Source organism: Sus scrofa, chromosome 4, assembly GCF_054392235.1.
Source record: "Sus scrofa isolate SSC_HxYL_T2T_F1_AM1 chromosome 4, Sscrofa_HxYL_maternal_Yorkshire_Landrace_v2.0, whole genome shotgun sequence".
In the NCBI taxonomy this organism is placed as follows: Eukaryota; Metazoa; Chordata; class Mammalia; order Artiodactyla; family Suidae; genus Sus; species Sus scrofa.
The window spans coordinates 102,293,101-102,314,757 of record NC_139386.1 but is presented as its reverse complement, the minus strand read 5'-3'; positions in this window follow the sequence as shown (position 1 = coordinate 102,314,757).

The window sequence follows — 21,657 nt, the reverse complement described above, 5'->3', positions numbered from 1 at the left end:
ATTATTGTTACTATTATTATTTTATTTCTCCCTTTACTTTTGCCCAAAATGTTCAAGAAGCTCTAAGACCTGAAAGAAGCTCTAAGACCAGAGAGTCTAGCTCCATTATACTGTTGAATTGACAGCATTGGAACTGAGGAGGTTATTTCTGATTCTCCAATTCTGCAAAAATATTGACCGTTCTGGGATGCTGGCCCCACTTCACCTGGCTCACTGAATATTCATGTGCTCTCTGCATTTCCCAGCCTCCCTTGCAGTTATTTGGTTGGGCCTCAAGATTGAGTCCTGGCAAATGGGTATAAGAGTGTTAAGTGATGGGTGACTTCCAGCCCATTTAAAGCACTTAAAGTTTAGCTGTGGCTCTTCACTTCCCATTTAGTGAAATGGTAGAACCACAAGGTGAAAGCAGCCTAAATCCCTAAGTCACCTCAGGGAGGAGAGCTGAACCAGTGAATATCCCAAAATACCGTGGACTTTACTAGAACAGTATCACAAAGATAAACCTTTATTGTGCTAAGCCATTGATATGCCAGGATTGACTCATTAACTCAACATAGCCTAACTATATTGGTGAATACATTGGTATAAAGCTGGATTTTTGTTTATTTTTTTAAGGGCTGCACCTACAGCACATGAAAGTTCCCAGGTTAGGGGGTCACACCTATGCCACAGCCACAGCAATACCGGATCCAAGCTGTTTCTGCCACCTACACCACAGCTTGCAGCATTGCCTGATCCTTAACCCGTTGAGTGAGGCCAGGGATCGAATCTGCAACCTCGTGGATACTAGTCAGGTTCATTACCACTGAGCCACAATGGGAGCCCGCTAGATTGGATTTTAAAAAAAAGAAAAAAGAAAAGAAAGAAATTCTCCTGGAATAGTTTTATGGCTAAGAATGTGAATCAGAATGGTTAATTGAACAGAACGTGACATTATCCACATTGCAGGGTTATTGTATATGGACATGATAGTATATAAAATGCCTAGGATGGCACCTCGCTTATATTAGTTACTCCATAAGGAGTGGCTTATATTATTAGTTCTTAAGATATCTGATACAGGGAGTTCCCATCGTGACGCAGTGGTAACAAATCTGACTAGGAACCATGAGGTTTCAGGTTTGATCCCTGGCCTGACTCAGTGAGTTAAGGATCCAGCATTGCCATGAGCTGTGGTCTAGGCCGCAGATATAGCTTGGACCCTGCCTTGCTATGGTTGTGGTGTAGGCTGGCTGCGCTGTAACTCTGATTCAACCCCTAGCCTGGGAACCTCCATATGCCATGGGCACAGCTCTTAAAAAAAAAAAAAGATACCATAGTATAAGTATTTTATATGACATGACAAAACTCGACTATACTCATGGATGATAAGCCATGATTCTGATTCTTTCCCAGATTTCTCACCCTAAGGTATCTCTTCTGAATAGTTTAGGTATTGGGCTCAAGCTTTTTTTTTACCCCTGCCCCCATCTTTTATAAAATTACTGGAAGTAATAAGCAGTATATTGTTTTTAAACAAATATTTACTCAAATCCTATTTTGTCTCCCAATGTTAATTAACAAAATAGCATAACAGTAGTATAATATTGCCAAGTGCTAATTCTTGTGGTCCAGAAATGAAAAAACATAAAATGATGCTATGTGGAGTTCCCGTTGTGGCTCAGCGGGTTAAAATACAACTAGTATCCAGGAGTTCCCATTGTGGGGCAGCGGAAACTCTACTAGGAACCATGAGGTTGCGAGAGTTCAATCCCCGGCCTCATTCGGTGGGTTAAGGATCTGGCATTGCTGCAAGCTGGAGTATAGGTTGCAGAAGTAGCTCGGATCTGGCATTGCTGTGGCTGGGGCACAGGCTGGCAGCTGCAACTCCAATTCAACCCCTAGCCTGGGAACGTCCATATGCCAGGCAGATGTGCCCCTAAAAAGTTAAAAAAAAAAAAAAAAATCTGATGCTGTGTGAGACAGGCAGTACATTCTGCAAGAAAAAAGGAAAGCTCTATGGGGGCTCAAGTCTTCAGTGGAAACTTCTTGAAAAAAGTAGGGCTCAGAAGTTCCCGTCGTGGCACAGTGGTTAACGAATCCGACTAGGAACCATGAGGTTGCGGGTTCGGTCCCTGCCCCTGCTCAGTGGGCTAACGATCCGGCGTTGCCGTGACCTGTGGTGTAGGTTGCAGACGCGGCTCGGATCCCGCGTTGCTGTGGCTGTGGCATAGGCTGGTGGCTACAGCTCCGATTCGACCCCTACCCTGGGAACCTCCGTATGCCACGGGAGCGGCCCAAGAAATAGCAAAAAGCCAAAAAAAAAAAAAAAAAAAAAAAATAGTAGGGCTCAGATCTTGTCTCGAAGCACAGGTAGGCTGTGGATCAGTGAGGGATTGGAAGAGACTCATTCCAAGTGGGCAACAGGAAGATCAAGGTACTAATCAAACCCATAAAGTTTATATGTCACGTTGGGTCATATAAAATTACCTGGGGCTTTCTGTAGGTAAAAAAACAATCAAATATTAGTAAAATCTCATAAGTTTTTACCTAATAAAAGTGGCATTTGTGGGAATTCCCATCATGGCGCAGCGGAAACAAATCTGACTAGGAACCATGAGGTTGCAGGTTTGTGGAGTGATATGCTAGAAGTTTCAGCTGTATTAGTAATATTCTTAGTCCTGAGTGGTAGGTACATAGATTCCTTATATGACTTCATATTTCCTGTGGTTCTTAACTATTTCACAATTATTAAAATAATTTAAAGAATAGGAAAAAAAGCCATCACATCAAATGATTTAAACCCCTTGAGGTAACACTCATTCTCTTAACTTTTTTTTTTTTTTTTTTTCTTTTTAGGGCCTCACCTGAGGCATATGGAGGTTCCCAGGCTAGAGGTCGAATTGGAGCTACAGCTGCCGGCCTACCCCACAGCCACAGCAACGAAGGATCCACACCTCATCTGCGAAACATACCACAGCTCACAGCAACACCGGATTCTTAGCCCACTGATCAAGGCCAGGGATCAAACTCGTGTCCTCATGGATACTAGTCAGTTTCCTTAACTGCTGAGCCACGATGGAAACTCCAACACTCATTCTCTTGATGAAAATAACACTTGGTGTTCTCAGCATTCTCAGACTTTGATCCTCTTCCCCAGCTTTCCTCCAAGTACATCAGGGGACAGCATGGCTCAAAACCATATGACAAAGGAGAGAAGCCAGAGACACCCCGAAAGTGCAGTGTCCTGTGACTCTTCTGGCCTTTGGGGAAGTATCCCCTCTCTACCTGGTCATTGCTTGCCATGCTGGTGTCTGCAGCTGGGATTTGTGGTTGGAGACCATGTGGACATGACTTGTGAGCTGGCCTCCCTTAGGCGGCTCAGGACTCGTGTCTCTCCCTCAACCTCCCCTCAGCTCTCTGGCTCTACAGGGCCTTCACCCACTTGTCTATGAGGCCCATTTGGGTGGCCATGTCAGGTGGTTCCCTCTGCAGTCTTCACTGCAGTGTCACCTTGCTCCAGAATATCATCCCTCCAGCCAGCCCCTCAGCTAAACCCTGGCTCTGACTGTGGCTTCCCAGGAAAGCTAGACCTCAGGGCCCTCTGCCTGACTACACTTTTACCTGATGTGCTGTGTCAAAGGAGGACAGTGTGCCCTGGGCCTCCTCACAGGGGCCCAAATGGGGTAGATCCCTGCTATTTCCTCCAATTATATGATGTACCTCTGTCATCTCTAGATAGGAGCCTAGAGTGGAGAAAGTGGGACATGCATGTGACAGTTTTCCCCTTCCCTCTATTTCTTGCTCCCCCTTCTTTTTTATATTATCCCCCTGGGACCAAAACCACAGGCTTGCCTGCCTTCCCCCACTCCATGTCCCTCTACCCCTGAGCAGCAGCCATCCGGGCCTGGCAGTCACACCCTTTGGGAGAACTCCCTGAATTAGGTTCCTCAAGCTGGGCTCTTCAGGGAGTTATAGGGAAGAAAAAAAATAGTTTTTTCTTTAATTTTAAAAGGAATTTAGGAAATCTTCTTTCAAGCCACTAACCTGTCTTAGAACATTCTTGCCTTGCTGTAAAATCCTACGTTGAATGTCAGAAGCCGAATATCTCAGTATTTCTTTTCCATCCTTCTTTCTGTAACAAAGTCTTATCTTCCCCAGGCAGATGGATGCCAAGGGCCAACTAAGGATAAAGTCATTTTCTCAGAAAGGGAAAAGGCAAGCACCCTATTTTTCAAAAGATTCCTTTTCTTTTCTTTTGCTTTTTTTTTAAGGGTTGCACATGTGACATATGGAAGTTCCCAGGCTAGGGGTTGAATCGGAGCTGTAACTGCCGGCCTATACCACAGCCAAGCAACGCAGGATAGGAGTTGCATCTGTGACCACAGCTCATGGCAATGCCAGATCCTTAACTCACTGAGCAAGGCCAGGAATGGAACCCGCATCCTCATGGATACTAGTCGGGTTTGTTACCGCTGAGCCACAATGGGAACTCCCAAGATTACTTTTCTAATTGCATTAAAATTCTCCCCATCCCCTGTTCCTTTCCTTCATGGAACTCCAACAAATACCCTGTGATCCCCACAGGTCACGGTCCAAGATTTTCTGCCAGAGTTGATACTCACTCAAAATGTTAAACACCTAGCTGAATAACTAGCTGAATGACACCCTTGACCCATGATGAATATGTACAGGAAATAAAACTAGTTAAGTACGTTCACAGTGTTTGCTTTTTTTTTCTCTCCCAAAGCACCTCTGGGTACAGCTTTGTGAACAATTTACCGAGGGGCTCCCTTTCCTCCGTCTGCGTTGGCAATGACCCCTTCTGGCCTGGTAAACAAGATCTGTGGAGTGTGGCTGGTGCACTTCAGATGCCAGTTAACAAGGCATGACTTCAAGGAACATAAACTACCTCATTGATATCACAGCTGCCTTTTAGGCAAGAGGTCTTTGGAGGAAAACGCACAGATCTGATATTCAGGGAGTCAGCGAAAAAAAGTGCAAGGAGAGACTGGCAGCAGGTGAAGAGTCCTGCCGAGCGCGAACTAGCACATCACCGAACCTCCTCTAAGCTCAGTTTCTTCAGCTGTGAGATATGACTGTTAGAATTCACTGACCTAATGAACAGAATTTTATTAGCATAGAAAAGTGTTGATAAATGAAAGTGAGAATAATGATAATTATTATTTTATTACATTTATTAAAAAAAAAGTTTTTGGCTGCACTTGGGGCATATAGAATTTCCCAGGCCAGGGACTGAACCTGTGCCACAGCAGCAACCGGAGTCACTGCAGTGATTGTTGTTTTTATTACTGGCCAGTGGCCACCTGTTGAGGATGAGAGGTGTTCCCCGACCATCAGCACCCTCACCCACATGCCTATGTGGGCCTTCTGATCCAAATGTTGAACTAATGAAAATGGCAAAAATGAAGTGAGTGTGTGTAATGGGGGCAGAGCTATAAAATTCAGCCACAGATCACAGTCTTGATTAGCACAAAAGAGCGTTGCCTCTACTGAGAAGGGACAAAGTCAAATTCAAGCACTTCAGGCTTTCATAATACCTTTATAGAACAATAAAAAAATTTTAATAGGCAATAAAGGAAAAGAGAAAATAAATATTTATTTTAAAGTAAACATAAATTGGAGTTCCTGTTGTGTCTCGGTGGTTAATGAACCCGACTAGTAACCGTGAGGTTACAGGTTCAATCCCTGGCCTCACTCAGTGGGTTGAGGATCCAGCATTGCCGTGAGCTGTGGTGTAGTTTGCAGACATGGCTCAGATCTGACATTGCTGTGACTGCGGTGTAGGCGGGCAGCTCTAGCTCGGATTCGACCTCTAGCCTGGGAACCTCCATATGCCGTAGGTGTGTTCAGCCCTAAAAAAAAAAAAAAAAGAAAAGAAAAGAAAAAAAAAGAAAAAAATAAAGTAAAATAGGTCCACAGGAGTACTTAACTTCCAGCACCCCAAGCTCCCAGGACGGCACTGCAGTCAGTGCTTCCAGACACATATGGAATATGTCCATGCCCCTGGGGTCCCAGGGTAATAGAGGAGCCTGGCAGAATTGCCTTTTTTTTTTTTTTTTTTTTTCCTTTTTAGGTTTACTAGTTAGGAAACTCATGGGGCCTATATTTTTCAAATTGTGAGGGGCAAAATCAGTTAGTTTTACCCATTCAGAATATGTATAGAATTCAGCCAACTGCCCTGAGGAGCAGTTTCTCGGTTTGACTTTTGTCTCTAGGATTTAAGAAGTCATTCCCAGGGGAACTTGTTTTTCCTATAGCTGAACATAAGGATTTGGGAGCCAGGGGAAGGAAGGAGGCAAATAAAATGACAATCCACAGAACGAACTGCAAGGTCTGAAGACAAGAACCATTTGGTCTGGTGGGATCTATATTAATTAAAAAAAAATCTCCATCTTAAATATTCAGCATCATCGTGCACCTTTTACAATTAACCCAACAAGCAACACTCTTGGTTTGTAGGCCAAATATTTCATTTTCATGGAAGACAGAGCTCGCCTTAAAAAGCCAGACTCCCCTCAGCGACCTGCCGCTTCTGCAGCGTCGGGTAACTTTTCCCTCCAGTTTGGTGGAAGGTTACATTAGAAGAAAATAGTCCCTACCGTCTAGAAACTTTTCAGGGGAAAAGAGGGCTTCAGACGTGCGGGAGGGTGGGCAGCACCCGCCCGCGCCTCGGGAACGGCGAACGCCGGGGGCTGGGCTGCCAGCGAGTGCGGAGGCGCCAGCGGCGGGGCGGGGCGGAGGGACGCGAGGCGGGGCCCAGGGAGAAGAAAACCCTGAAGTCGTGCAAAGGGCAGCGTCGGCCAGTGCTCCTCTGCTGTGCACAAGCCTCCCGGGAGGGGGCGCTGGCGGACGGGGTGTTAAGGATGGGGGGTGTCGGTCTCCGGAATCCTAGAATCGGCTTGTGTTGTCAACCATCTTTTTTTATTCATCACTTCTTTTTGTCATGATGATCTCTTGGCCTCAGGCTGCGAGAAGGGAGCCATATTCAAAATGCAGAAGAAGAGGTGACCTGGAGGAAAAATTAAAATGCGATTTTTAAAAAATAGAGTTTTTCTTACTTTCTTTTTCTCTCTCGAGTTAATTTAGATGTAAATTACATTTTGAAAGGCCTCCAAGCTCAGGCTCCAAGGCTCTGTGCTCTTGCCCTCACAGATGCTTAGCATTAAGATTTTGGTGTAATGGTAATTTTGTCAATGGAGGCTGACTCCTCAAAACATCACCCTGGTAAGTAAGGAACATTTCCATGGGTTATGACTTTGAGGTTTTATTTTACTTCATTCTAATAAATGTCCCTTCTAAAAGTTGTTACGATTAAACCTGGCTGAACCCAGGTTTAATTTGGATTATTTTTTTAAAAACCTTAAGGTAATTTACCTACTTTCTCATTCATATTTAGGAAATTTTGCTTTATTGCTATGTGGACTTTATCTTTTACCATGCTGTTCTTAGTGTGGATAGAAAACAGCCTGTCTTTCTCTTTCCTGGTTGGTACTGTCTGAAATTGTGAGGAGTGCTTAGTGCAGAATATTGCTGAGTATTGCAGATTAAACAATCTGCCATACCTGTTTATTTAATCAGAAACAGCAATTATGTATACAAATAGTCTATACCAAGTTATATACCAGAAATCATCGTGTAAAATAAACTCCTCAAATGTAGAGACCCTATTTTATTCTTCGGCGAAATGGAGTAAATCTTCTTGCAGTGTTGTGTATTTTAAAGGATCTAGGATATTGGAGTTCCCGTCGTGGCTCAGTGGTTAACAAATCCAACTAGGAACCATGAGGTTGCGGGTTCGATCCCTGGCCTTGCTCAGTGGGTTAAGGATCTGGCGTTGCTGTGATCTGTGGTGTAGGTTGCAGACGTGCCTCGGATCCCTTGTTGCTGTGGCTCTGGCATAGGCCGGTGGCCACAGCTCCAGTACGACCCCTAGCCTGGGAATCTCCATATGCCACGAGAGCAGCCCAAGAGATGGCAAAAAGACAAAAAATAAAAAAATAAAGGATCTAGGATATAATAGGGACTCATTAAATGATAGCTATTAGTATTATTTATCTTGATATCCTAGAAGTGCTTTGCCCATTGCAGACAATAAATGGTGGTTGATTGAATGAACATACTTTGTTCCTCACTATACATACAGGGAATATACCAGGATGGGACCCTTTAGCCCAATGACTTCATCAATGAAGCTTAGTGTGGAGGTGTCTATACTACAGTCCTTTTATCAGATACAGGTTCTCTTGACCTTGGAATGTGGGCCACTTAAAGTTTTCAGGGGGAAAACAAGTGTGCCTACTTCACTATTAGGCCCTAACCTCTTGTCAGTATGGAACTTGAAAAGTTTGCTTAAATATGGAAAAGCTAAGCTCACTTGACACAAATCAGGGAGAAAAAAAGTTTCTGCACTTTATTCAAGTTATTCATGTCAAAAGCAATTAGTGGGCCCCAGCTTCCATTACATCATTCATTAGCAGAGTGTGGGCTGGGAGCTCTGCAAGTCACCTGATTTGATGGAGGACTTAAGACTGAATTTGCTTTTGTGTTTCTGCCCTTAGCCATTTCAGTGTTTAGCATGTTTGGAGAAGGTTAGAGCATAACCTGGAGATCTAGTTTATTTATTTTAATGCTGTCAGACGGCTAAGCGGTGGCAACTTGTTGAAGAGATTGACTGATCTGCTTACTTAGATGAAAGACTTTAGTGAATTAATTGAAAGGATTCTGAGAGATACAACATGCCAGACCCCTACTGGCTCATAAAGTTGTTCTTTCTGATTGATGTGACATGACAGCTGAGCACAGTGTATGTAAAGCTGCCGGGGAATAAAACAAGCGTAGTGCTGATATGTTCAAAGACATGTAAGTGTTCCACTTGAACTGGCTGTGACAACAGAGTCAGCTGGACACTGTGCCCATTTCCTTTGGCTCAAGCACCCGAACTCAATAAAAACACAGATTTCACAGGTGATGAACTGTTGGGTGAAAATAAAGCCACAACTTCTGAAAAGCTGCACAGATTTTGCTGTGTATTATGTTTCATGTTTTAGTCATTGCTTTTATTTATTTATTTTTTTGCTTTTTAGGGCCGCCCCTGAGGCATACGGAAGTTCCCAGGTTAGGGTTGAATCAGGTAATGCCACATCGGAGCTGCGTCTGCAACCTACACCACAGCTCACGGCAACGCCGGATCCTTAACCCACTGAGCAAGGCCAGGGATTGAACCTGCAACCTCATGGTTCTTCATGGTTCATGGTCGGATTTGTTTCCACTGCGCCATGTTGGGAACTCCTCCCCTTTCATGATTTATAGAGAAGAAAATGGTGCTCTGTTGTAGAACACAGGAAACTACATCTAGTCACATGATGGAACATAATCGAGGATAATGTGGGAAAAAGAATGTATGTACATATATATGACTTGGTCACTTTGCTGTACAGTAGAAATTGACAGAACACTAAATCAACTATAATGAAAAAATTAACATCATATAAAAAATAAAGTTATTATAGAAAAAGAAAGAAAGAAAATGGTGCAGCTGTTTACACCGTATCCTCTAGTGATTTGAAACAAGTCAGAAAAAGCCAGGTGCCTGTCCATAGCTGTGCCTGTCTTAGGTGGATCTCTGCTGCCTCCTGGCAGTAGGGCAGTGAGGCAGGTTAATTATTCAGTGAGTGGAAGTAAATAAGTAAATCCCTAATTAAATAAACCTTCGGGGTGCTAAGAGCTGGCAGTTTCTTTGGATGATCAGTTCTCTTGTTTAAAGGAAGAGCAAACTCAGGCAAATGGGCTCTTCCCTTTTACTTCTGAGAAAGTGGATTTATAACCGTCTGGGTCCTCAGCTTTCTGCTTATGTCTCTGACATAGACAGCTCTGCCAGTTGCCAACACTCTTTCCACCTCCACTGAGAACATGGAGAGATCCTGCAACTACAAAAGGAAGAAAGGGACTTATAATTCAAGAAGGGCTTCCTGCTGTCAAGGCATAATAAGCACCAACACAAACAAGTGAGGGAAGATCTTAGCCTAGAAAATATGTTTTTGTTACAGAAAAGACACTTCCCCCCCCCCAGCTCCCACATCCCAGGTCTGGCCTGAGGGAGGCTGTCCCCAGAAAGATGTGGGCATTCAGAGTCAGAATCCGCAAGCATCTGTTGAATAGATAGATACTGCATACAAGGCAGCTCCGTGGACATCTTTCTAGTACAACTTTTTAGCATCTGAACCCAAGAGAAACCCTTCAACTTTTTCCCAAAGGGAATGTTATCCTGCATCAAGATCCTGCAGAGTGAGGACCAACACCCACCGTGATGAAACTGTCAAGTCCTAACCACTAGACCATTGGGGAACTCCCTTAGAAACTTCTTTCTGAACAGAATTATTCTCGTGAAAGAAATAGGAGAAGCATAATAGAAAAAAAATTAAAATCTTTATAAAAAAGAAAAAGTAAACTTGATTTAAAGTTAAAAACATAAATAAATAAAATGAAGAGATTAAAAAAAAAAGAAATAGTAGAAGCATGTCCTATTAGTTAGGATAATTGCTGTAGCAGATGTATCCAAATAAGGGAAATGGCTCACATACAATTGTTTATTTCTTTCTTCTTGGCCCTCCTTCATGCAGCCACTTAGGAATCCAGGTTAATGAAGGCCTGCAAAAGTCGTGGAGGAGACATGTGGGAGGTTTTTGTGGGCCTAGAAGTTGGGTACATGCCCCCAAATGGGCTCCACCAAGGGGTGTCAGTTTGCAAACAGTTACTGATGCCTAGAAAAAAAGTACCGAAACAGACTAAGCCCTTAGAAAATTTTATATTAATTTCTTTCCTTTTTTTTTTTTTTTTTTGTGCTTTTTAGGGCCACACCTGTGGCCTAAGGAAGTTACCAGGCTAGGGATCGAATTGGAGCTACAGCTGCTGGCCTACGCCACAGTCATAGCAACTCAGAATCTGAGCCGCCTCTGTGATCTACACCGCAGCTTGAGGCGGCACCGGATCCTTAACCTACTGAGCGGGACTGGGGATCAAACCTGTGTTCCCATGGATACTAGTCAGGTTTTTAACCTGCTGCACCACAACGGGAACTCCCTATCATTTCTTAAACTATCAAAATAGCCTCGTAACTGAGGCCCTTACCTCTAGCCTCACCCCCCTCTGCCCATCTAACATGTGAGTCCACCATGCTATGCTTCAGTAGTTCCCCCTCATCTACAGGCTTGAGTTAACTTTTGTCACCAAAATCCCATAAGGGCATTCACATTCGCATACCAGTCCCTTCCTACCTCTTAGGCCTCATCTCCTGGCACCGCTCCCTGGGCATTCTGTGCCCCAACCTTACAGACCCCTTCTATTCCTGCACTAATGTGCCTCCTTGCCTTGGACACACATCCTTCCCAGGCCCACTCCCTCCTTCCCTCAGCTTTCGCTTGAATGTTCCTTCATCCGTGAAACCTTGCTTGATTTTCCTCAGCTTGGTAGTGTACCCCTTCCTTCAGGAGAATCATAATTATTTGGTAAAGAATAGCTCTCTCTCTAAAAAATGTATTTCTGCCCCTCGGACTACAAAGTAAATTAGACTCTGGAACATGTGTTTTCATTTATGTATCCCAAGTGCCTCCCGTGGTTTCTGGCAGAGCTGGTACTCAGTGAATGAATGAATGGTTTTCAAACTTTGGACCATTTCAGGAGGAAGACACTCTTTCCTGTCTGTCCCCTGTCTAGGAATAAAGGGGTTGAGGAAGCTAGCACAGGAAGTTGACACAAAAACAGAAGAAACACTAGATCTCAAAGGAGTTCTCTTGTGGCAAAGTGGGTTAAAGATCTGGCACTGGGGCATGTTTGATCCCTGGCCCAGGAACTTTCACATGCCATGAGTATGGCAAAAAAAGAAAGAAAGAAAGAAAGATCTCAAAAAGACTGTTAGTTGAGAGGACTCTGAGATGTCAGTGTCTAGGACTGGATGTGACATTTCATCCTTCCTTGCTGACAGAGCAGTTATATTATTGAAAGGGGCGCTGGGTCTAGCTAAAAAAATGACATCTCTTTGACTCCACTAGATAGGAAGAGCCATGTGACAGGGGTGGGAACATTTGGATAGGATTTCTTGGAAAGAACTTTAAAGGGGACTGACTCTGCTAGACAGCTCTCTCCTTCCACCTTTGCCTCAGCCTCATTTCTGCTGCTTAGAATATAGATCGACAGCCACAAATCTTGCTACGAGGAGGCAACTTTGAGGATGGAAGTCATGAGCTAAGGATAGCAGGATATAGATATGGAAGGAACCTAAGTCCCTAATGTGATGGAACCACACTTTCAGGCTCGTCTGAAAGAGAAATAAAGTTTTGCTTTCTTTTCCTTTCTTTCTTTTCTTCCTTCCTTCCTTCCTTTTCTTTCTTCCTTTCTTTCTTTTTCCCTCCTTCCTTCCTTCCTTCCTTCCTTCCTTCCTTCCTTCCTTCCCTCCTTCCTTCCTAATGGCTGCACACATGGCATATGGAGGTTCCCAGTCTGGGGATTGAATTGGAGCTGTAGCTGCCAGCCTATACCATAGCAACAGCAATGCCAGAGCTGAGCCAGTCTGTGACCTATACCACAGCTCATGGCAACTCTTGATCATTTAACCCACTAAGCTAGTCCAGGGATCGAACCTGCATCCTCATGGATACTAGTAAGGTTCATTACTGCTGAGCCACGACGGGAACTCTGAAGTGTAGTTTCTTTAAATTGCTCTTACTTACATTTTCTGTTTTATGCAGCCAAACCTAACCCCAACGGATACAATAATATTTACAGAGTCCTCATACTTTAGATGTTTTATGGATGTTGCCTCTATATCTTTATGACAGTGCTATAAAGTTTGACCAGATTGGTCCTTGTCCAGCTGTGTATCATTGGGAATGTGACTTCACCTCTCTGTGCCTCAGTTCCCTCATAAGTAAGATAGAGACAATAATAGCACCTCCACACAGACTTGTGAAGATTGGACAGTTCCTGAATGTAAAATACTTAGAACTCTGCTTGGCGTGTCATCAGTGCTCACATTAGCCTTTACCATTTTAGCAATGACATAGTAGTCTCCAGAGGCCTGACTACAGCTCAGAACGATTCGGTAGTTTGTTTATGATGACACAGTAAGTGATAGAGCCAAGATTCAAACCCAGGCCCATGTGAAGCTTAAGGCTGTCTATTTCCCCATGCATATTGGAAGGACCCAATGTGGGCATGCTGCAGGGTGGAGGGGCTGGGGGTCTGACGGAGGAATGAAATCCTGCCTTTTACTCCTCTGTGACCCTTTGGAGTCGGGCATCCATTGCGCCCTCTTGTGGCCACAGGACTCACTGTGCGCTCTTGGCGCAGAGTGCAGAGGAAGCCCCATCAGGAGGGATAAAGTCAGCAGAGGGCTTAGCCCACCCAAGGGAGAAGGATGGGGTATTCAAGGAGGAGGAAGGCAGCTAGCAAGTTCAAGGGAATTAGGACTTCCCAGTCCCAAGTCCATCCCCAGAGCTAGGAGTCTCAGGCTCCTATAAAAACGGGGCCCTAAGAACTCCAGGCGGTTGATAAGAGTTTCTTAAGCATGTTATAGGGCTCTCAAGAGAAGAAATGGAAGATAGTTCCCTCCCTCCAGGAATTCATCACATAATTTGTCCATTTCTGCAGTCAGCAGACAGAATTTTATATGGTTAAGAGCATAACTCTAGAGTCAGACTGTCTGGGTGTGAATTCTGGCTCTGCTACTTACTCTGTGACCTTGGGCAACTTAATTCTCTGTGCTCCCAATTTCCACACTTAAAGGCGCAGCAGAAATGAATCCAACTAGGAACCATGAGGTTGTGGGTTCGATCCCTGCCCTTGCTCAGTGGGTTAAGGATCCGGTGTTGCTGTGAGCTGTGGTGTAGGTTGCACACTCAGCTCGGATCCTGTGTTGCTGTGGCTCTGGTGTAGGCCGGTGGCTACAGCTCCGATTCAACCCCTAGCCTGGGAACCTCCATATGCGGTGAGTGTGGCCCTGAAAAAAGCAAAAAAAAAAAAAATAAATGCAAAATAAAGGTGATAATTCTACATACTTTATAAGATCATCATGAGGATTCATTGAGGTAGTATTTGTAATTAGAATAGTGTTTGGCATATAGTAAATTCTTGTGTTTTTCAAATAAATAAGTATATGCAAATGTAGGCTTTAGATAACATATAAATGAAACGTTCACTGTGGTTTAGCTTCATAAAAATTCAGAAATAGAAGTCAGGAGTTCCCACTGTGACTTAGAAGGAAAGAAGCAAAGAAAGAAGGAAAGAAAGAAAGAAACCTGCAAACGATAAGGATGACTCATATATAAAGAGAGGACCAGTTTCTTGGCCATGTGACCCGTCTGGTCACACAGAGACTGCATTCAGAAGGGCACCAGTCTTGGTTTCATGTTCTACTATTTTTCTGTTTTGAAATTCTTAACTTTTTTTTCTTTTTTTGACTTCCCTGTGGCCTAATGGAGTTCCCTGGCCAGGGATCAGATCCGAATCACAGTTCTGACCTAAGCCACAGAGGTGGCAAAGCCAGATACTTAACCTACTGTACCCAGCCTGGAATCAAACCTGCATTCCACCCTCCCAATACACCACTGATCCCGTTGTGCCACATGGGAACTCCTTTAACTTTAAAAAAAATTGAAGTATAGGTGATTTACAGGATTGTATTAGTTACAGTTGTACAGGCAAAGTGATTATCTACATATATGTTTTCAGATTATTTTCTATTATGTTATTACAAGATATTGAATATAGTTCCTGCGTAATACAGTAAATCCTTGTTTGTTGCCTATTTATTATATATATATATATACACACACGTGTAGTAATGTGTATCTGTTAATCCCATACTCTTGATTAACCCCTTCCCTATGCCCTTTGAGATTCTTCTTCTTTTTTTTTTTTTTTTTTTGTCTTTTTAGGGCTGCACCTGTGGTATATGGAGGTTCCCAGGCTAGGGGTCCAATTGGAGCTGTAACCACTGGCCTACACCTCAGCCACAGCAACTACAGATCCAAGCTGAGTCTGCGGCCAATGCCACAGCTCACAGCAACGCCAGATCCCCAATCCTCTGAGTGAGGCCAGGAATCGAACCTGCGTCCTCATGGATACTAGTCAGATTTGTTTTCCCTAAGCCATGATGGGAACTCCCTGCCCTTGAAATTCTTAACTTTTGGACAAAAGGCCCCACGTCACTTTCATTTTGTACTAGGTTACAAATTATGTACCTAGTCCTGTATATATATGTTTGTGTATGCATATTTAATTTCATAAATGAGATAATATTATAAATACCTTTCCTTTCTTCCTTTTTATATTTTCCTTATTTAAAACTCAAAATTATATTTTCTTTATTCTAAAACTCAATATTATATCTTTGGAGATATTTTCCTATTGACATGTAGAAATCTTTCCTCCTTTTTAACATCTGTCGTATAGCTATACAGCAGAAACTGCAGGACATTATAAATCAACTGTAATAGAAAAAAATAAAAATCTTTTTTTTTTTTTTGTCTTTTTAAGGCTGCACCCTCGGCATATGGAAGTTCCCAGGCTAGGGGTTGAATCAGAGGTCAGCCTACACCACAGCCACAGCATTGTGAGCCACGTCTGTGACCTGCACCACGGCTCCTTAACCCACTGAGCGAGGCCAGGGATCGAACCTGCCTCTTCATAGACACTAGTCACATTTTCTTCTGCTGAGCCACAACGGGAACTCTGAAAAAATTGAAATCTTACCAAAAAAATCTGTGGTGTAAATGTGTCATGGTTTGTCTAGTCTTCTAGACCACATGCTGGACATTACTTCATAGATTTTTTGCTTTTAGAAATTATGCTGAAAAGACCATCCTTGTTATACACACACGCTTTGGCATATCTTCAAATTATACGCATACACTACACAAGCAGTTGAATTGCTGCTACATCTTAGGATATTTATATTTCAAATAATGATCGTTATTGCCTTGTTGTGCTCCAAAAAATTTGTACTGATTTTCACTCCTACCAAGAAAATTTGAGAATGCCTATTCTCAAAAAAACCCAACTTCATACATTTCCAAACTTAAGTTTGCCAGTTTGATCACCAAAAAGTCATCTTGTAGTTATTTTAATTTGCATTTATTTAATCATTTAATCATGTGTGAAGATGAACACTTTTTCTATGTTTATTTATTAATCATTTTTCCCTGGTTTTGAATTTCCTATTTTGAATTTGCTTTGTTGCTTTTCCTACGAGGTTGCTTGTCTTTGCTGCTTCTTTATCTAAACTAAAGAAATTAACCTTTTGCTTATGATATGAATTATAAATATTATCCCTAACATATGTGTCTTTTGATTGTATTTGCAACTTTGTTTTTTTTCCTATACAGAACAAAGATTTTCATGTTATACACTGAAACTTCCAGATGAGAAATATTTTAAGTTTCAATCAATATCACTTGATGATAGCTTGGATGTAAAGGGCCTGCCAGAGGAAGACATCAAATGCAACAAACATCAATGTTTCTAGGTTTGGAGAATAATAATAGTGTCCTTACCGGGCTCCTCCAGCAGGGATCCTTCCAGTGATATAGGTGCTTCTCTCTGGTGAGCTTAGGCAGCCCAAGTTTCAAAATCAAGAATTCATTAGAGTTTACTGCTTTTTCTTTTTTACTTCTTTCTTTCTTTCTTTTTTTTTTTTTTCCTGCTTTTTAGGACTGCACCTGAGGCCTGTGGAAGTTCCCAGGCTAGGGGTTAAACAGAGGTTGCAGCTGCCAACCTACACCACAGCCACAGCAAAGCGGGATCCAAGTCGCGTTTTCGACCTACACCGCAGCTCACAGCAGTGCTGGATCCATAACCCACTGAGCGAGGCCAGGGATTGAACCCATGTCCTCATGGATACTAGTCATGTTCTTAATCCATTGAGCCACAGCAGGAACTCCCTGGTTTTTATTTTTTAATAAATGATTTAGGAATAATTTCAGATTCACAGAAAAGTTGCCAAATAATACATGGAGGGGATTCTTAGATACTCTACACCCAGTTTTCTCTGTTGTTAACCTATTACATTAATTTGGTACATTTATCACACTTAATGAGCTAATATTGACACACTATTATTAACTACAGGCCATACTTTCTTCAGATTTCCTTAGTTTTTAGTCTCCTATCCTTTGTCTGTTCCAGGATACCATGTACTATTTATTGGTAATGTCTTGGGTTCCTTGAGACGGTTCGGGTTCCTCAATGACAGTTGAGTTTCCTGCTTGTCGTCATTGTCATGCCACGTCAGTTCACTGATGGGAGCCAAACCCTGTCTGAACTAGCCATGCCCTGGACACAGAATCAGCAAATAGCCAAGTCTAGGTCCCCATCCCCACTCTTCCATCTGCTTCCAGCCCCCTTCTCTGAGGCCCTCAGGTGCCCTCCCCTCCCCTCATCCCTTCAGCACCCTGCACATTCCTTCTTTGCCCTCTGACTTTAACCCAACAATTGTTACATCTTGCTTTGAAGTCAAAGGCTGCTTTCTAGCCACCATTGCGGAGATTGGGATTAACCCCCACACAGTCCCAGAAACTAGCTTTCTTTCTTTCTTTCTTTATGTCATTGTTTGCTTGTTTATCCTCTCGATAAGGAGAGCTGGCTGGGTTTTCTTCATTGCTAGTCTCTGGTACAATGCTTTTTTTTTTTTTTTTTTTTTTCCTTTTAAGGGTGTACCCAAGGCATATGGAGGTTCCCAGGATAGGGGTCTAATTGGAGCTGTTGCTACTGGCCTACACCACAGCCACAGCCACGCCAGATCTGAGCTGCGTCTGCGACCTACACCACAGTTCAAGGCAACACCAGATCCTTAACCCACTGAGTGAGGCCAGGGATTGAATCCACAACCTCATGGTTCCTAGTCAGATTCCTTTCCGCTGCACCATAATGGGGACTCTACCTGGTAAAACTGAGCTGCTAGGAAAGATTGAGCACTACGATTAGTAGAGACAGGGAAGTTGGGAAAGAGAGCTGGTGTCCTGGGGAAGTTGAAGCACCTGGTTTCTATGCGTCCTAAGTAAAGGAGAGAGGCACAAGTGGGGAAGTCCTGGAGAAAGTTACAAATATAGATTTTGTGCACTGATGAACGGTCAGTGTTTAAAACAGAACTTTGAGGAGTTCCCTCTGTGGCTTAGAGGAAAGGAACCTGACTAGTATCCATGAGGATGCAGGTTCAATCCCTGGCCTCAATCAGCAAATTAAGGAGCTGGCATTGCCATGAGCTGTGGTGTAGGTTGTGGATTCAGCTCAGATCTGGTGTTGCTGTGGCTGTGGCGTAGGCCTGCAACTGCAGCTCCGATTCAACCCCTACCATGGGGGCTTCCATATGCCTCAGGTGCGGCCCTACAAAAATTTTTAAAAGTAAAATAAGATAAAATAGAGCATTGAGGAGTTCCTGTCATGGCTCAGTGGTTAACGAATCCGACTAGGAACCATGAGCTTGTGGGTTTGATCCCTGGCCTCGCTCAGTGGCTTAAGGATCCAGCGTTGTCGTGAGATGTTGTGTGGGTCGCAGACGCAGCTCGGATCCTATGTTGCTGTGGCTCTGGTGTAGGCCAGCGGCTACAACTCTGATTGGACCCCTAGCCTGGGAACCCCCATATGTCGCAGGTGTGGCCCTAGAAAAGGCAAAAAGACAAAAAAAAAAAAAAAAAAAAAAAAGAGCTTTGAGAGATGTCTGCTTTTAGAAGTGGCAGCAGAAAGTAGAGTGAGGGAGAAGAGTAGGGGGCCAAGGAAAGGATCTTGTCTACATTTAGGGGACAGAGGAGGAAGTTCCAATGATGGAGACCGAGGAGGGGCTGGAGCTGCAGAAGATCATGGACAGAGCAATTGTATAAAAACCCAAGGAGAAAAGAGTGAGGAAAACTAGGAAGCAGAGGAGGAAGAGCCATTTGGTAAAGGGAGGGCTAAGAGAAGGTCTTCAATTTCTGAGCTCACCTGCAGAGGAGGGACAAGGGGACTTGGAACCACTGAGTGTGATAAACTGCTTGACTCGGGTGTAGTGAATAGAAAGGAAAGAACTAGGAGAGCAGCTCCAAGCTGCAAAGGATGAGGATAAGGTGCTCCTGTACATCTTCAGGTTTAAGGAAAATAACTCGGGGAGGGAACTACTGAAGATGATAGAGAGGAAAAGGGAAACTGGAGGATGTAAGATTCTAGATTTTAGATTCCCTGCTTCACTTAGGATGTAAGTTCACAGAGCCAGGGATTTCTGTCTGTTTTGGCTTCTGTTATATTTCAGGAGCCTAGAACAGTGCCTAGTGCCTGGTAGGAATTTAATAAACGTTGCTAAGAGGAAGAGGAATTTTTTTTTTTTGTCTTTTTTGCTATTTCTTTGGGCTGCTCCCGCAGCATATGGAGGTTTCCAGGCTAGGGGTTCAATCGGAGCTGCAGCCCCTGGCCTACGGCAGAGCCACAGCAACGCAGGATCCGAGCCGTGTCTGCAACCTACACCACAGCTCACGGCAACGCTGGATCGTTAACCCACTGAGCAAGGGCAGGGATCGAACCCACGACCTCATGGTTCCTAGTCGGATCTGTTAACCACTGCACCACGACTGGAACTCCGGAAGAGGAATTATTAAGTCTAGACACTAGGATGAGAGGCTGGTTTTAGAATGAAGGATAAAGATCTCTTCCTCTGGGACCATAGGGAAAATTGAGGAGCCAGAGGTAGAGAAGGAACCCAGGCCTGAAGCCCTAGACTGAGTAACAGGTTACCCAGTGAGGACGGACTGCGGGAAGGCGGGCCTGGCAGGGAACTGAGGGCAAAAACCCCCTCCTGCTCCCATGCAGGGCAGCTGAGAGCTGGCCTGGGACACCAGCTGGGCACTTTTCCCAGCCCTTGCATTCCAGCTGAGTCCCATACACAATGAAGAAAGGGAACTGACAGTGTAGTGACATGATTTAGGTTAATGAACGACTGACTGATCATCTGCCAAGTGGGTGGGAAGTTGTTTTTCTGTCTGCCCACTTTTATAGAAAACATTTTTTATGAATGATTCATCTTGTCTCATTACTCAGAGCACAAATTTGTGAGCTGATAATAAGAGGTTAAAACCCAGGGAGAACAGAGTCACCCCCCTCCCACCCCCCCAATTTCTAGTGGATGGGTATGTTCACTCTCCTGATTGTGGTGAGGATTTCATAGATGTGACATATGTGTATATATATATATATATATATATATATGTCAAAACTATCGAATTGTGTATTCACATGTGGGCAGTTCACTGCATGTTAACTGTACCTCAATAAAGCCGTTTAGAAAAAGGAAAACAGAATCCTACATATGAATTTTTTCGTCTTTTTGTCCTTTTTAGGGCTGCACCCACAGCATATGAAGGTTCCCAGGCTAAGGGTCTAATCAGAGCTGTAGTTGCCGGCCTACGACAGAGCTACAGCAATGCCAGATCCAAGCTGAGGCTACAACCTACACCATAGCTCATGGCAACGCTGGATCGAGGCCAGGGATGGAACCTGCAACCTCATGGGTCCTAGTCGGATTCGTTTTCTCTGCACCACGACAGGACCTCCTTATGAAATTTTTAAAGTCACAAAGGTTGGATGTTTAAAATGTATATATATAAGTTCCCACCATGGCAGTGGTTTAAGAAGCAGACTGCAGTGGCTTGGCTGGCTGCAGAGGTGCAGGTTCAATCCCTGGCCTAGTGCAGTGGGTTAAAGGATCTGCGTTGGGAACGTCCATATGCCACAGGTGCAGCCATTAAAAACAAAACAAAACAAAACCAAAAAACCCCACAAAAATTTTAAAAGGAGTTCCTGTCATGGCTCAGCGGTTAGCCAACCTGACTAGCATCCATGAGGGCATGGGTTTGATCCCTGTCCTCGCTCAGTGAGTTAAGAATCCGGCGTTGCTGTGAGCTGTGGTGTAGGGGGCAGACATGGCTCAGATCTGGCGTTGCTGTGGCTGTGGTGTAGGCCGGCAGCTGCAGTTCCGATTGGACCCCTAACCTGGGAACCTTCATATGCCAAGGGTGTGGCCCTAAAAAAAAAAATTATTTGGGGAGGCAACAAAGGTCAACTCAGGAGGACAAGATACAAAGAGAGTCATTGTAAGATTTCCGGTCACCTCCCAGGATAAACCAGCCACTCCCTCTCCTAGGCTTGAGGGCGGGAGGAGGACTGAGGAGGAGAAATTCTTTGGTTAGTTGGGGTGAGAATGTCGTGTTCCTTTTGTAAACTTTTTGTAATTGTTTTTTTTTTTTTTTTTTTTTTTTTTTGTCTTTTGTCTTTTTTTGTTGTTGTTGTTGCTATTTCTTGGGCCGCTCCCGCGGCATATGGAGGTTCCCAGGCTAGGGGTCCAATCGGAGCTGTAGCCACTGGCCTACGCCAGAGCCACAGCAACTCGGGATCCGAGCCGCGTCTGCAACCTACACCACAGCTCATAGCGGCAATGCCAGATCGTTAACCCACTGAGCAAGGGCAGGGACCGAACCCGCAACCTCATGGTTCCTAGTCGGATTCGTTAACCACTGCGCCACGACGGGAACTCCCTGTAATTGTTTATTTAACTGCCTGGCTCTCTCCTTGAGGCCATATTCTCCTTGTCCCCTTCAATCCATAGAAAACCCTCCCTGTCACAGCCTGGAGAGAAAGATG